The 11578-nt window shown below is 42.0% G+C and overlaps 1 long non-coding RNA gene across 1 annotated transcript; it reads left to right on the top strand.

Annotated features, from left to right (window-relative positions):
• The first annotated feature begins 9451 nt into the window (after positions 1-9451).
• LOC119318227 lies at positions 9452-11120 on the top strand. Its single transcript, XR_005154019.1, has 2 exons — positions 9452-9748; positions 10611-11120. It is a non-coding gene; the product is annotated as an uncharacterized LOC119318227 (long non-coding RNA).
• The last annotated feature ends 458 nt before the right edge of the window (positions 11121-11578 follow it).

Below are 11578 nucleotides of genomic sequence, written 5' to 3'. Positions count from 1 at the left end.
GAAGACAATCAATAAATAAATCATGCTCCGACTTCATCACATAACAGTTCACCATACGTGCATGCTACGGGAATCACAAACTCTAACACAAGTATTTCTCAATTTCACAACTACTCAACTAGCATGACTCTAATATCACCATCTTCATATCTCAAAACAATTATCAAGCATCAATCTTTTCTTAGTATTCAACGCACTCAAAAGAAAGTTCTACAAATCTTGAATACCAAGCATATTATTATTAAGAAAATTTCCATGCTATTAAATACTCTCAAAATAATCTAAGTGAAGCTTGAGAGATCAATAGTTTCTATAAAACAAATCCACCACCGTGCTCTAAAAGATATAAGTGAAGCACTAGAGCAAAACTATAAAGCTCAAAAGATATAAGTGAAGCACATAGAGTATTCTATCAAATTCCAAATTATGTATGGCTCTCTCAAAAGGTGTGTACAGCAAGGATGATTGTGTTAGACTAACAAGCAAAGACTCAAATCATAAAAGACGCTCCAAGCAAAACACATATCATGTGGTGAATAAAAATATAGCTCCAAGTAAAGTTACCGATAGAAGTAGACGAAAGAGGGGATGCCTTCCGGGGCATACCCAAGCTTTGGCTTTTAGGTGTCCTTAGATTATCTTGGGGGTTCCATGGGCATCCCCAAGCTTAGGCTCTTGCAACTCCTTGTTCCATAATCCATCAAATCTTTACCCAAAACTTGAAAACTTCACAACACAAAACTTAAAGTAGAAAATCTCGTGAGCTCCGTTAGCGAAAGAAAATAAAAGATCACCTCAAGGTACTGTAATGAACTCATTCTTTATCTATATTGGTGTTAAACCTAATGTATTCCAACTTCTCTATGGTTTATAAACTATTTTACTAGCCATAGATTCATCAAAATAAGCAAACAACACACGAAAAACAGAATCTGTCAAAAACAGAACAGTCTGTAGTAATCTGTAGCTAGCGCAAGATCTGGAACCCCAAAAATTATAAAATAAATTTCTGGACGTGAGGAATTTATCTATTAATCATCTGAAAAATAATTAACTAAATACCACTCTCCAAATAAAAATGACAGCAGTTCTCGTGAGCGCTAAAGTTTTTGTTTTTTACAGCAAGTTCAACAAGACTTTCCCCAAGTCTTCCCAAAGGTTCTACTTGGCACAAACACTAATTAAACACAAAAAACACAACCAAAACAGAGGCTAGATAATTTATTTATTACTAAACAGGAGAAAAAAGTAAGGAATAAAAATAAAATTGGGTTGCCTCCCAACAAGCGCTATCGTTTAACGCCCCTAGCTAGGCATAACAAGGAAGAATAGATCTAGGTATTGCCATCTTTGGTATTAGGAAAGAAAAGAGCAAACTTTCTATCTATAGAATTAATCCTTCTATTTTGATAAAGCGCATGGCTATTAATGGTGGAAGAAAGATTAAGTATGTTACGGAAATTTGTATCTATACTAGTCTTCATCTCTTTAATAGATTCATTTTGGTAAGAGAGCAAAAGAGATGTAGATTCAACTTTCTCATTCATGGGGTGGCCAAATATAGTTTTCATTTTTTCATAAGTGTCTACGGCATCCCCTTCAAGAAAACCTTCCTCAAATATAGAATCTAAGACATGCTTAAAAGAGGAAGGAAGGGCAATATAAAAGCTTTTTAAGTAGACTTCAATTTGATATTGAGGCACATAACTAGCCCTTATTCTTAGTAGTCTATACCAAGCATCTTTCAAAGATTCATCAAGTAAATAACGAAAAATTCCAGAATCATCTTCATCAAAATTATTAAGATCCTCATTGATAACTCTGGTAGGTTTTTCCATAGTATTTTTATTTATGAGCTTAGCGAGAACAGAAGGGTTGTCCAAAGTACTAAAACACTGGAGAGAACCCCCTACCCTTTTGGATTCAGACATAGCGGAACAAAAGGCGAGGGAAAAACAAGGAGGATAGAGAGAGGTGGCGAATAAAACGGCAAGGGTGAAGTGGGGGAGAGGAAAACGAGAGGCAAATGGCAAATAATGTAATGCGGGAGATAGGGATTGTGATGGGTACTTGGTATGTTGACTTTTGCGCAGACTCCCCAGCAACGGCGCCAGAAATTCTTCTTGCTACCTCTTGAGCACTGCGTTGGATTTCCCCGAAGAGGAGAGGATGATGCATCAAAGTAGCGTAAGTATTTCCCTCAGTTTTTGAGAACCAAGGTATCAATCCAGTAGGAGGCTACGCTCGAGTCCCTTGTACCTACACAAAAACAATAACTCAACGCAACCAACGCGCTTAGGGGTTGTTAATCCCTTCACGGTCACTTATGAAAGTGAGATCTGATAGAGATGATAAATAATATTTTTGGTATTTTTGGTATAGAGATGCAAAGTGAAAAGTAAAAGGCAAAGTAAAATCAAAGCAATAATAAAGTGACGGAGATTGATATGACGAGAAAGAGACTCGGGGGCCATAGGTTTCACTAGTGGCTTCTCTCAAGAGCATAAGTATACTACGTTGGGTGAACAAATTATTGTTGAGCAATTGACAGAATTGAGCATAGTTATGAGAATATCTAGGTATGATCATGTATATAGGCATCACATCCGAGACAAGTAGATCGACTCCTGCCAGCATCTACTACTATTACTCCACTCATCGACCGCTATCCAGCATGCATCTAGAGTATTAAGTAAAAACAGAGTAATGCCTTAAGCAAGATGACATGATGTAGAGGGATAGTTTCATGCAATATGATAAAAAACCCATCTTGTTATCCTCGATGGCAACAATACAATACGTGCCTTGCTGCCCCTTCTATCACTGGGAAAGGACACCGCAAGATCGAACCCAAAGCTAAGCACTTCTCCCATGGCAAGAACAACCAATCTAGTAGGCCAAACCAAACTGATAATTCGAAGAGACTTGCAAAGATAACCAATCATACATAAAAGAATTCAGAGAAGATACAAATATTATTCATAGATAGACTTGATCATAAACCCACAATTCATCGGTCTCAACAAACACACCGCAAAAAGAAGATTACATCGAATAGATCTCCACAAGAGAGTGGGAGAACATCGTATTGAGATCCAAAAAGAGGGAAGAAGCCATCTAGCTACTATGGACCCGTAGGTCTGAGGTGAACTACTCACACTTCATTGGAGAGGCTTGGATGATGATGTAGAAGCCCTCCATGATCGATTCCCCTTCCGGTGGAGCTCCAGAACAGGCCCCAAGATGGGATCTCGTGGATACAGAAAGTTGTGGCGGTGGAATTAGGTTTTTGGCTCCGTATCTGATCGTTTGGGGGTACGTAGGTATATATAGGAGGAAGAAGTACATCGGTGGAGCTTCGAGGGGCCCACGAGGCAAGGTGCGCGCCCTAGGGGGGCGCGTCCTCCACCCTTGTGACCGCCTCGTGGCTTTCTTGACGGAGGGTCCAAGTCTCCTGGGTCTTATCTGATGAGAAAATCGCGTTCCCGAAGGTTTCATTCCGTTTGGACTCCGTTTGATATTCTGTTTCTCTGAAACACTGAAATAGGCAAAAAAACAGCAATTCTGGTGCTGGGCCTCCGGTTAATAGGTTAGTCCCAAAAATAATATAAAAGTGAAAAATAAAGCCCAATATAGTCCAAAACAGTAGATAATATAGCATGAAATCAAAAATTATAGATATGTTGGAGACGTATCAGGGCTCGAAGGCCTCATCGTCGAATTCCGGTAATAGCTTGCGCTTCGGATAGCTATTTGGGTGATAACTTCCACCATACTTTGTTACTTTGTTCCACTTGCTGTTGAGCGTATTTTGTGCGACCTTGAGCCTTTGCTTCTGTTTCTTCAGGCTTCTCGCTGTGGCAATAAGCCTTCTGCGGAGGTTCTCTTGCTCCAAGTGTGTTTCCGGGATGATGGGTGCATCTTCGTCCGGACTGTTTTCTTCCCTAGATGGGGATTGATGAGGCGAATCTTTGACGTCATCGTGTTCGGGCGTCGGATCCGTACTATGTGTGCAGTTTGCGTCTTGATCGCGTTCTGCCACCGGGGTGGTGCAGTTCTCTTCTCTTTTGCTATGGCGGGACTTAGAGCGGTGCCGCTGACGTCGGCGCTTGGGTTGCTTTTTGGAGGGGTCATCCTCCGCATTCTTATCGCCATTGGCTTCGTCGGCGGTGTCCACCATGTATACGTCATGTGATGAAGTAGCGGTCCAGCGCCCTGTGGGCGGTGGTTCCGGTTCATCTCGGGCTTCGTCGTCCATACCGTCGAAGTCTTCGGAGTTGAAGTCGAGCATGTTGGTTAAGTCGTCGACAGTGGCTACTAAGTGGGTGGTGGGTGGGCAGCGAATTTCTTCGTTGTCCGTATCCCATTCTAGCCGGACATAGTCCGGCCAAGGTTCTCCTGGCAGGGAGAGAGACCTTAATGAATTTAGCACATCTCTGAAGGGCGAGTGCTGAAAGATATCTGCGGAGGTGAACTCCATGATCGGCGCCCAGTCGGATTCGACGGGCACGGATGTGAGCGGCTTGGAGTCCGTGGCCGGAGGTGAATCCAGTGGTTTGGCGACATGGCTCTCGTAAGGGGTGAAGTCAGTATCCGGCTCTATCGCCACTGAGAGTGCGGCCTCCATGGCGGGGTCCATCCCTCCGCTCTCGGATGGTGCGACTTGCTCCGGATTAAAGGCCGGAGTGGCTGCGGATGCGATCTCCCGAACACTGTCCGACGACAGAGTTACGTCATGCTCGTCAAGACTGTACGGCGCGTCCGACCTGGGCTCGAATCCGTCGAAGATCAAGTCTCCACGGATGTCGGACGTGTAGTTCAAGTTTCCAAATCTGACCTGATGGCCAGGGGCATAGCTATCAATCTGCTCCAGATGACCGAGCGAATTGGCCCGCAATGCAAAGCCGCTGAATACAAAGATCTATCCGGGGAGGAAAATCTTACCCTGGACCGCACCGCTAGTGATGATCGAAGGAGCCATCAAGCCTTACGATGACAACACAGTGGAACTCTCAATGAAAGCACCAATGTCGGTGTCAAAACCGGCGGATCTTGGGTAGGGGGTCCCGAACTGTGCGTCTAAGGAGGATGGTAACATGAGGCAGGGGACACGATGTTTTACCCAGGTTCGGGCCCTCTTGATGGAGGTAATACCCTACGTCCTGCTTGATTGTTCTTGATAATATGAGTAGTACAAGAGTTGATCTACCACGAGATCAGAGAGGCTAAACCCTAGAAGCTAGCATATGGTATGATTGTATGTTGTCCTACGGACTAAAACCCTCCGGTTTATATAGACACCGGAGGGGGCTAGGGTTACACAAGGTCGGTTACAAAGGAGGAGATATACATATCCGTATTGCCTAGCTTGCCTTCCACGTCAAGTAAAGTCTCATCCAGACATGGGACGAAGTCTTCAATCTTGTATCTTCATAGTCCAACAGTCCGGCCAAAGGATATAGTCCGGCTGTCCGGAGACCCCCTAATCCAGAACTCCCTCAGAGGGCGCATCGAAAACCAAGCATCTAGCCTAGAGAAGGTGAGTCTTAATGTGTTGTCTTGATGGCTTGATGCTAATGTATGATATGTTTCCTGAAAGAAAAATCCCCTTCAAGGCATGCTGGATTGATGGTTCCAAAATCTACTTATTAATATCACCAGCATGACTACATATCATCACCATGCCTTATTCCAATTAATTATTATCTATTGACACATGATACATACACAAGCTACTTTGTTCTGGAGATCAGGGACTCCAGAACCAATCGTGCTTTTGTGCTCCATGAGGACGAGCACCATCATGACGTCTACACCGAGCCGCATCACAATGGTGAAATGCTGGAGGTCTTGCAGTAGCGTGCCAACATGTACCTTGGGAGCGACATTGGCTGCACGTCCGGCGTTGCCATCTTGGAGGCCACTACAGAAACGGAGGTGCGACCAAGGGGCTAGGAGGGCAAGCCGGATGGATGGTATTTCCAAAACTTTCTCACTTATCCTCGCTCTACAAGAATTGGTAGTGTTGGCTTCCTGGCTGTAGTGATGAATAGATACTTCTTCGTGCAATTTCCAATCTGTAGTAACTAATATGTGCATGTTATATGGATCACTAGCTTCCACAATAGTTTATTTCTCTTTGTTCAGGATTACTTCATTCACACTTAACACCATACCCGAAAAATAAGTTCAGTTGAAATTTGAAATATGGTGGTGGTATACGACACAAAGAATCAGATTGGTGCATGTACACTATCTCTAGGTTTAAGCAATACAGCCTTTCATTCGAGAATATATTGCAGATAGTTTAATTTTTATGTTTGTTATTCTCTTATATTACTATGATTATAAGGTTAATCTAATATCTACTTTTCTTCCATGGTTTCGATTTGTAGGTTTTAAACAAATACCTTATATTGACATCGATCTTCAAAGTTAACGGGTGGCAACTTTGAGAAAATAATGTGTTTTTAAATGGTTGTAGTTTACATTAAAAATGTCCTATATTTTGTTGAATATACTTATTGCTTACATATTCCCTTGCTTATATTGAGATAATTTTGTCTTCCGTTTGCGCTACAGTGTGATTTGGTTTTGCAGTTTAGCTCGACATAACATGATGCCGAACCCCAATTTACCAATGTGTTGCTGCAATCACAACTGAAATGATCAAGCCATAAGTTTTGGGTTATTGTCTTCTTTTCTTGATTAGATCGTTTCTAACAGAAATACTTGTCAGTATGTATTACACAAACCCGTAGTTGAATAAGTTAGAATTATAAGCATAGAATATGTAGCTAGATGTGTTTCTTAATTAATTTCGTTCTATTAAGTTATTTTATATTGTGGTGTTCTCACACTCCTTTCTTCTCTGTCCCATCTTAAACATGTGTTGTCATTTTACCTTGCATGTTTAACTTGATAGGTGGCTTAGTAGGAAATTAGATGTCATATGTCGCTGCCTAAAACCAACATATGTGCAATTCATCTAAGAATATCCCAACCGAGAAAGTAGTAGTTTAGCATACTCACTCCAAACAAATGTGCAGTTGAATTTTCATAATCATGAAATGTTGTTGCATTTCAAAAATTGTTTATATAATCAAGAAGTGTTCCTTCATTATGTTGGAATAAAAGTTACATACCACATACTATTTATTTATACATACTATCGAGTCCCCTGCTGAAAAACTATATTTCGCATTCTAAGAATTTATGGAATTACACGACAAAGTTAAAAAATAGAATTTCTAGCCCGTGCAGAACCTGCCCCAAATTGATTTACCAAGGTAGCCTAATTGATGTGACATGAATACAAATGAGCCACACAGAGATGTATGAAAACCAAGATCCGGTACACAACTCGCTAATGTGCACGTGGGAAAGAAATATTGAATATATATGCATGTACTTTGTCTAGCAGATAAAAGTCATGATGGCAATGTACTCAAAGATGATGATCATCGGGTCAAATGAAAGGTAAGACACAATGATGCATCAATATGTTCCCATGATACCCAAAGACAAACTTATTTATATTTTATACAAAAAACTAACAATTGAAATTTAGAGGAGCCAATATTTAAAAGGTTTGTCACAAATAAGGTCGATAGATTGATGAGTTATCGCCAAAGTACAATAGAAAAGATTCTCCAGAACCATTGATTACAACTACATACATCTATACACAAATAAAGCTATGTGTTGTGGAAAATATTTGGAGAAGAAAATATTTGAAGATTAAAATATACATTACCGATTGAACAATCAGTGAAGAGTTATGCATCAGTGACATGGTCTCAAGTTATCAACATGCATCAACCATTAATTAGATAAGTGTACAAGGAAAAAATCACCTAGAGGAGAATTTTTATGCCTCAAGGACTCGACAATGCAAAAAAGAAATACTGCCAAGTTAGTCGTGTGACATACATATTTATTCGTTTTTTACCATAGAAATTAAAAGCGTTTAGTGCTTTCCACAAACCTTAATAAAATATGTTAAATAAATCACCTATAAAATGTAAGTCATATTTCTTTTCTCAAGTCAATTTAAAGTTTAACCAACATTACTGAAGTGAATATATTTAATGAACGACCTAATTAGTATCTGTCATGATTTGCAAATGTTTCCTTAAACTTGGTGAAACTAAAAAATGTACAACTTAGGACAAATAAACATGAATTACATTTTGGACGAATGGAGTAAATGCCATAACAGAGAAACCCAACAGTTCCTAGGCCATCGCCTCCGCTCAAAATATTTGTACTATGACCACCCAAAGCTAGATATGTGGATAAACGAAATATTTTTGGAATTTTTTGTCAATATACACCAATGATTTCATTGTCTAGGATGGAGAAACAACTAAAATCAATTAATAAGAGCAAGATGTGCATGCATAGAAGTGTCGGAAATGTTGTGCACATGACAAATAGTGTGCACAACCATTGCACGATGACCCATCTATTGGTGTGCTGCCGTCTATGCCATGCATCGACGGACTGATTCAATTGTCCTCCATAAATCATGTGTAAAGTATCGTCCATATATAGGAGTGCTCACTGAGGTATGCCATTGTATTAAATTAAAAATGCAGCAACAATACGCCAACTGGCAACTACGAGTGGGAAAAGGATAACAAAGTTAATGTGTAACAAAGTTATGTAGTTTATAAATTAAATCAATATTATTTAGTTGTTGATATAATAACACATAAAACAAACATTCCCAACAAATTTCAATATGTGGCCATCTAGCCGCGCAAATGCGCGGGTCACACTCCTAGTTAATTTTATCCTGCCATTAAATATTTCACCCCCAAATTAAAAACATTGAAATTTTGTTTTATTTTTGCAACTAGAGCCTTCTTTATATTATATTTAGATGCCTTTTCCAAATTCCTTCCAAAGCTCTCCAAAAATCATATTTGAATTCTAGTCAATTCTAACCTTCCAAACTTTGCCCATAATTCTATTATTACTCTCCCAAGTTCCCACAAAAAATTCATAATTTTTGGACAATCCTAGCTCCTACCTCTAGTTCAAACCTATTTGAGCTAAATTCAAATAAGTTTGAATTTAACTTTTTCAGATGTGATGGAACCAACTTTGTTGGGTTGTAAATAATCCATAAACTCCCAAAACAAATGTCCCACCGTTTTACTTCTGAGCCTATAACATCTTCTGTTATTTAATTGTCTCTTTCTATTTTCTATAAAAGAGAGAAAACAGAAAAGACTAAAAAGAGAAGAGGAGGCCCACTTACCTCTTACCTATTCGAAATTGCCCAGCAAGCCCACCAACGCCGATCACTGTTCTTCTTCTTCCCGTACGGCAGCTCATCGACAGTGTCCACGTCGGCCATCGCTTGATTTGACGGCCGGAGCAAGCCCCTGCGCCCTATAAAACTACCCCTAGTGCTAGACCTAGCCCTCCTCGTCCACTTCCCCTTCCCCTCCTGTCTCGCCGCCGCGCAGGTAACGTGCCTCCTCGCCTCGCCGACGCCATGGCCGAGCCGAGCTAAGTACTGTAGTCATTGGTCATCGCCGCACCCTCTTCCTGCGGCTGCGGGCTGCACAGCAGAAGGTCGCCGCCGTCTCTCTCCGGCTCGGACGCGTATCCGCGAGCACGGGAGTCTCCTCCTCGACCTCGCCTTCTACTTCCCGAGGACCACCGCCGGGTCAGGGTCTCCACGCCGTCGCTCCGCGGCATCTCTCGCTTCCGCTTCGTGTCCTACAAGCCCGTGGTGAGCTCCCGTTCTTCCCCGCCCCCTTTCCTGGAATTTACCCCGTAGCCACCGTTTTCCCGTCGTGCCGGAGCACGCCCGCCGCGGTCTCGCACACACGCGAGCTTGCAAGGTGAGCTTTCCGGACGACAGGGGATATTGTTTATGTTTTTTTTTTGCGATTACTTGGTGTATGATGGTAAATGTTGCGGATCCTTGTTGATTTATGACTAGTAAACACTTGTGCGCTCCAATTTGTTTCTCCACTAGCCCGTGCTTGGGTTACATTTTGATATTTGGTTAAAACTGATAGACATGGCTATCACTCGTGGAGCTTCACGAGGGCCCGCCAGTCATGGAGAAAAAATAATGCTTTTTTCTTTACATATGTCATCCCAATTCACTAGCAGACCAAAGCACTACTGCATTCCATCCAGCACCGACTGGTCTCATTCTCATCCATCCATGGCCCGACACTGCCTAGCATTCTGCCGATCAGCTCTACCCCCGATTCAGGCGGATTAGGACACAACCGCATAGAGGAGAGCTGCTGAGGAGGCGAAGAGGTCCAGTAGACAGGCAGCCGGCCGCAGCGAGTGCGCAACCATCTTCTGATCTGCCCCGGCGGCGTGGCCATGACCCCAGGTTGTAGTTGCCAGCACACAGCGGCGAGCAGGCTGACCCAGGCAAAGAGCAGAATCGACCGAACCAATCAGGCACGGAGGCACCGCATATGAAATTTTCTTTCTTTCCCCAATGACACCATTTATTTACAGGCTGTATCGTTGTAGCAATATAAATTTCACTGACCAATGACTACAGTACTTAGTTGTATTGTTCAGAAATTAATCTTTTTTGGCCCGCCCCAACTTATTTTTTGTAGCTCCGCCGCTGATGGCTACCACCGGTGCTAGCAGCAGCAGCAAGTCGTCTGCAGCTTGTCGCGAGTGCCACCAAGTGAGCGATGGAAAACCTGATTGCCCGAGTCTGCCCTGTTACAACTGGGGGGGAGCTTTTCACACCAGAGGCAAATGCGTTAGCACCAAACGTGTTCCTCACACTGGACCGAGATGTCCAAGATGCGGTGGTTTTCAACACTCAGAATCTAACTGCCCCGTGACCGAAGCCGATTCTCGCCCCCCTGTGTGCCCACGGTGTGCTACGGAACATCGCCAGAGAGACTGCCCTCACCCTGACCGTCCAATCATATATTCGGGGTGGACAGGCTATGGGAAATGCACACTGTGTGGTGATTCGAATCACGTTTATCGTGATTGTCCCAGAAAGTACTGGTAGTTTCTAAGTATCTTGTCACTGTAGTTCGTGAGTTTGATGAGTATTTTTAAGGACTATTAGCTATTGTTTTGCTCATTATGGATATTAAAATGTTGAACTTTTAGGTGTTATTTTATCAAGTCACTTCAAATGCTCAATATCTTTTAAGATCCAATATTTTTTATATGATGGATGTTGTGTCACATATCAATGTCCCTTAATTTAAACATGCAAAGTGTGCGTGTTACTAGTGTGGTGGGTATTTTTTATGCAGCTTTTCAGTGAGGAAGAGACCGTGCATTTATGTTATTGGGCTCTTTTTCACTTATACTGAGACCTCCTGTACCTCGCGCGCCTAGCCCGGGCTATTAAGGAGCATCAGTTTTCGGATCACGAGGGCTCTGACCATAGGACTTTTTTTTTGCGAGAAAACTTTCAATCTATTCATCTTAAATCATGGCAGTACAATGAACACCAGAAATAATATAAATTACATCCATATCCGTAGACCATCTAGCGATGACTATGAGTACTGAAGCGATATGAAGGATTACGAGGACTTGACCTTAGGACCTC

This window comes from Triticum dicoccoides, chromosome 6A (assembly GCF_002162155.2).
Source record: "Triticum dicoccoides isolate Atlit2015 ecotype Zavitan chromosome 6A, WEW_v2.0, whole genome shotgun sequence".
Lineage (NCBI taxonomy): Eukaryota > Viridiplantae > Streptophyta > Magnoliopsida > Poales > Poaceae > Triticum > Triticum dicoccoides.
This window is presented reverse-complemented; position numbering and strand designations above follow the sequence as displayed.